Here is a 6,358-nt window from a genome sequence, read left to right as displayed (position 1 = left end):
GCTGACCCCGCTGTGCAGGGGGGCGCCGTCTTAGGGGGGCGCCAAATCGTCGTTTGAATGTGGGACAATTTCGAAAACTTAACTAATGTACTAGCAAAACTGCGCGTTTTGCTCTAGATACACACTTTTTTAGAGATTTTACCGGCTCATCCTCTAAAATCACCTAATTTGTTCAATTTTAGGGAGGGGCACCAAAAGGGGAGGGGGCGCCAACAGGGGGGCGCCTAAATAAATATCCGAATAAATTTGATTTAAAATTACAATAATATACAAGTATACAATAATATACAAGTATACTAGCAGCTGGCGCGCTGTTAAAAAGGGCCTGACCACACCGCCACTCACATTAGCACAGTTGGTGAAAGGACACAGGCGCTTTTAAGCTTTTATGAGCCCTGGTTTGACCGCTGAGAGTGGCGACGGGTCTGACATTAAATTTGTATTAGTTTTCTTCATATTCCAGTAAAATTTAAGTTTTGCGTTATTTATGATTTTCATGCCATATTAAAGTCACAGCTGCTCACAATACATTATTGCTTACAAATTGTTAAATATGCTTGCTATACACTTGCATTTTAGATACCAAATAATAATAATAATTAAAGTAAAAGCATGAAGATTGAAGAGGTCCAAAACCAACTCAAGCATAACACTAGATTGAACACATTGTCCTGTCTTTTTACAGGAGTTCTGCAAGGCGATGGATTAAGGAGATGAAGAAGAATAAGAAGAGGAAGAAGAGGACATGATTCACCCCGAATTTTTATATAGAACTTTTATGTAGGGCTATTGTTATATTATGTGTATATTGTTTTTATTATTTACTAAATTGAATGCTTTTTTATCAACAATCGGGTAATAAAAAAAAACTATATCTACAAACTTAAAAGTTTGTAATTATATGGTTTCAAACGTAAAGTGTTCATTTTCTATGAATTTCTTTTTGAGATGCCCAGAGAGGCATTATTTATAATGTTATGTTATGTTATGTTATATCTATCACACCCCTATCTGCCATATTAAATCTGCCTACAAAACTCACTGGGAGCTAACAAATCCGTGTATTCTAGAATGAACATGGAGAGCAACTTAGAACAAGAATATATACATTACCGCGATCCAGATTTGTATTGTTACGAATTTGGCACAAAATCTGGTCACCTTTGCCACTCCACTGACCCTTGTTCAGCTCACTTGGACCACTACAAGGTAGGTGGTGTACGTATTATTGTATTTGTGTAAATATGAGACTCCTATATATAATAAAAAGAAAGTCCAGCAACGTGATTGTATCTTTTTTATACAGCAGCTGACACAGAGAATATTTCAGACCCTGAAGAACGGAAGATCAAGAGAGAGAACAAGTACGGACAACACCATCAGACTACAACTTAAACTTAGCAATATCAAAGGTGACCCCGTCGAGGAGCTGAGGTAGAAATCAGCCCAATGGATGTGACGGTTGCGAAAGCTCCCGCAGTCGAGCCCAAACCCGAGTCGATGCCGGTCCAAGATAACACCGGATCGGGATCCTCGGGAATGGTCGAAACTCGGAAGCCGGAACAGCCTGAAACCTCCACCGCCGCTAAACTACCATTAGACTAACCATGAATGAGGTATTTCATTGGACCAAATATGAGTGGGTGCTCAGACTCGATAGTAGCTCCACACTATAGTATTGTATTTATTGCATATTGCTTTGTAAAAATTATTTTTATTTGTGTTAACAAACTTAAAACTAATATATATATACCTACACAGATCATAATGTCAAGACCACAAAGAGTAAAAAAACGCCTCTTAAACTGGCGGATGTTCCACCTGCGTGTGCGAGGCAATATGCCAGAATCCAGTTTGATGATCAAACATATGATACGATCCCGTTTGATAAAATAGTGAGTATAGATTATAGATTGATATTACAATTTTGTTGATATAAGTCACGCAATTATTTGATTCACGATGTCAATCCTTTGCAGCTCGGTGAGGCACAGTGGTGCATCTCGCCGATCTACCGAAGATCTACTTGCGAGAAGAATTATTTGATGCGTGACCCAGTAGTGCATCGTGCTACAACGGATAACTGCACTAGGTGCGTTACCGTCACTAACCGGGGCATGGACCCCGCAATGTTCAAGGAATTTAAGAAAAATTTCGAGAGTAAGTAATGATTATTGTTTATTCATCTAATCTGAGATTCGTTTATACAGACCTAAACACATTAGAAGACACTGACTGATAATATTATGAATAAACGCGAACGGTTCTGCTTTAGCCGCCACGTTCAATTATTAAATTGTAAATTATATTTATAGATGATGATTCTGGTGGGGAGGTAAAGCATATTGTTTAACCCTTTTTTAGGGTTTATCTAGAGTCCAAATGAAATAAAATAGACAATCAAATAATGGGTACTAATTAATAATCTTCTGCTACGTGTCAAAAAGTTTGCCCCAGCCAGCCCCACCAGATTCAGCATCTATAAATATATCAACAGTATATAAATATCATTTGATTAACCATACAATAATTTTCAGGGTGTTACAATGTAGCAGGAAGAGGAACATCAGGAACTGAAATACTGTAAGTAATACTACAATAACAAATATTATTGTTCAAATGTGTTTTCTCTTGAATATCTTAAAAAATCCATAACATAGAACAGACTTGAAGTATCGATTTGTTTGCAGAACACGGAAACAATACGACTTACATAGAAAAACAAGTTGTAACAAGGAACCAACACCAGAACCAACACCAGAACATGGTAACTATTACTTTACATCATGCAAGAAGATAAACTGGGCCAAAAGAAACTGTTTACACGCAATAATTTATTAATTCACGTTAATCAATTCAAAATTGCAAAGATTAACAATATAGGGGAAATTCGGCTTGATTACAGTTGGTTCTGCTCGACGCTCCATCTTTTTCATTAAAAATAAAATGAGAACAATTTAAGTTGGGTTATATCCGGTCCAACCAATCGATGAATCAGTGTTGCTTTTAAATATCTTACATCAGTTCTATCTTAATGTGAGAACCAACACGAGAAGAATTATTTGATGCGCGGCACGACCCAGTAGTGCATCGCGCTACAACGCAATTATCTATGCATATTTTAATCCTGTCAAGTAACCAAAATATATACAAAAATGTACAACAAATCGAACAAACATATAATAAAATAGGCCAAAATGTATTATATAATACTAGAAAGCCCGTGGTAACAGGGACGAAGCTAGTCTAGTATTCTTTGAAAGAAATTTTCAATCGCATCAAAAAATATCCATCTCAACCGAGGATACAGCCGATTTAAATATAAAACACTTTAAAAGTTTAAACACAACGTAATTAACACAAAACCGATCAAAATAACGTTAAAACAATCTTTGCACGTGCATGTGTGCATTAAAACACCGTTGCTATGGAACCTTTTGGTTGTTACCTAAATTCCTATTTTTCATCTAATTTGCACGTGGGCGGTCGTACATCCTACAGACAGAAATAATTCTCTGAATTATAGTAGAGATGCTAAAAAGTGTGCGTCAGTATGTTGACTGGTAGTGTGTTATAGAAGAAACCTTTCAAACCTTATTTTTATGGCCGCCCAAAGTATCTATATAATCAAGTTTCAATTTATGAATGAAATGATGAATTAGAATTAAAATTAGAATTAGAATTAGAATTAGAATACAAAATAATTTAAAGAAGTTTCAAAATGCTGCGCAGGACATTCAAGTCAGTCAAAAACTGTTATCTAACAATGCCCTTCTAAGAATCAAAACATATAGTAGTATGTAATAAGTTATAGGATATAAGTAAATTTGTTACAGTACTAATATTTAATGTTAAACTGTGCGCATTAAATAGTGACAAGTGTGAATATATTTATGAATCATAATTGTCCTTTAAATACAGATACGAGAATTAACATCGGGAACAACAACTTTTACAGTTACTCTGATATCAGTTATATAACTTGCTGAAAATAACAACCTAATACAATCAGCAAAAACCATTAACTGGTGAGCCGGTAAAGGTGGGATTCAGATACACTGCTGTATACATCGAGGACCACAAAGAAGAGACCTACAATGTGGAGATCTTCCACATAATGAGTTAGTAATTGTCCCTTATCTGAACTTCATTATTTTCGTCTGTGAATGAGTTATTTTACACAACTCTCTCATTCCTGTTTAACTTATTATTTTAGTCATTCGTATTATTATGTGATTTTATATATTTTTTATTTCAATATAGGGCCCCCCCCCCCCCCAATATAATTGGCTGCCAATTCTACCCTTCATATTTATTGCATGCTTCTAACAGCAAAGGCAAGAGCTAACTGCAGTTGAGACTGGAGAGTTAGTCATTTCACAGAATTGCAGAATTTGTCCAAATATTTCCATCTGGATTTAGTAACCCTTTCTAAGAGTGGTTTAACGTTGTATACATACATATTACATAATATTATATCATATTATATCAAACATATAATTTATAATATACTAAACGGCCCGGGTTGAAGCTAGTATTATTCTTTGAAAGAAATTTGTGATTTAATCGTGTAAAAAAACATCCCAACATCCCAATTGAATTATTAATTATCATATAACATCTATTAGGTCAAAAGCAAAAAGTTGCACAGTAACGCATATAAAAACGTGCATGGGCTTCTAGTATATACGATATAATAAGAACGATTTATTAACGATCATTTAATTTAAATACTTCATGCAGATGAAGCTGATCTGTAAGCGCTTTTTGATGTTTGATAAAGTATTTTATTTACACATTATACACATTTAAAGATGTTTATAATTATATTAAATGCCCTTTATTTGTTTGAAAATTGCTCAGAGGTTGGTTGGTTGATTATAAAGTGTGTAAGAATGTAAATGTAAAGGACAATGAGAAGGCAAAGAAGAAACGAAAGACACTTCCGTAAGACACCAAATTACATCGAGTTCTTTTCTTAAAAATTCTTGTTTATCTTCTGATCACATCCAGTTAATTGTGTCGGAGAAACTTGGTTGCCAACGTATATTGCGCAATTGTCGTCAGAACTTTTATGAAATAGCCTTTTTTGTTGTGAAATTAAGGTAGACATGAGGTTTTTCAATAACAAGCCTGATTTTATCATGCAGTTGTTATTTTCAGAAAGGCCAATGTTCAGACTTCAGAATAAACGTGTTTAGCAGGCATAAAACATTACCTTGCTTTAAATTATATTACGAAAGATTTCTAAAATATTGCTACAGGAGGAAAAACCAACGATCAGAACCGCAACAACAGTCACCAGCCCAGTTACCAGCTCAGTCGCCACCCCCATCGCAACCCCCGTCGCCAGCAAAGACGCCAGCCCAGTCGCCAGCTCATTTGCCAGCCCAGACACAAGCCCGGTCGCCAGCTCATTTGGCAGCCCGGTCGCCCGCTCCGTCGCCAGCCCTATCGCCAGCCCCATCTCCACTCGCCAGCCTGGTCGCCAACCCGGTTGCAGTCAGTCAACCCGGCAATGGGTCAGTATTATAAATTGTTAACAATTAACGTACATCATCATAAACGTAAGGCTGGTCGAACACAAATATTTTTTGCAGCAATTACTACTTGTACTTGAAAAGGTCTCCTCCTAGTCGTACGAGTGGCCTGCACCACATAGTAACTCCTTTCTAATTAGACCTCTCCAGTGAACCCTGTCTGTAGCTTGTTGTTCTGCATCTTCTATCGTGATGTTATCGACACCTGTGAAGATTGCTGCATCCTCCCGGACACATGACAACCAGTTTTTCCGAGGTCTACCTCTTGACCTTTTACCATGCTTTGGGATCCAGTGCAGAAGATAGTTGGGTATTCTTTCTTCTGGCATCCTCACCACATGGCAAAACCATCGGAGTCTAGCTGCTTGTACGAAAGTATCAACAGGGGCTATGTTAGCCCGCTTAAGTACATCTAAGATGGCAAGTACGTACGGTACAGGGCTTTAAGTACGTACGGTACAGCTACTTTTAAAGGTACGTACCGTACAGGCCCTATAGGGTACAGACTTTTTTGGGGAAAAAAATGAAACTTTTTTCAAAGTTAGTGGAGTACTTGCAATGTTCCTTTAGTATTATCATAATTTTATTTGAGGTAGTAGTCGAAGAGGAACATGAATTATTAAGATAGTAAATTAACAGTGAGAAATAAAAATGAACAGTTGCAGTGACAGATAAAATCAGTATCACATTTTAATGTGCTTATTGGAGTAAATAAACACTAGTTTTTCAGCAAGCTGAGGCTTCAGCCTCATCCTTCTTTTATTCATAACATATTCGTAGTCTCTAAAGTTTGTTTCACACATTAATGCGGATGCGCT

The 6,358-nt window shown here is 36.6% G+C and overlaps 1 long non-coding RNA gene across 1 annotated transcript; it reads left to right on the top strand.

Moving 5' to 3' along the window:
- The first annotated feature begins 2,475 nt into the window (after positions 1-2,475).
- LOC134820562 (uncharacterized) lies at positions 2,476-4,191 on the top strand. Its single transcript, XR_010160901.1, has 3 exons — positions 2,476-2,583; positions 2,691-2,767; positions 4,013-4,191. It is a non-coding gene; the product is annotated as an uncharacterized LOC134820562 (long non-coding RNA).
- The last annotated feature ends 2,167 nt before the right edge of the window (positions 4,192-6,358 follow it).

Source organism: Bolinopsis microptera, chromosome 9, assembly GCF_026151205.1.
Source record: "Bolinopsis microptera isolate Bmic1 chromosome 9, MBARI_Bmic_1.0, whole genome shotgun sequence".
In the NCBI taxonomy this organism is placed as follows: Eukaryota; Metazoa; Ctenophora; class Tentaculata; order Lobata; family Bolinopsidae; genus Bolinopsis; species Bolinopsis microptera.
Note: the sequence above shows the minus strand (reverse complement) of the source record. Positions and strands in the feature narration are given on the sequence as shown.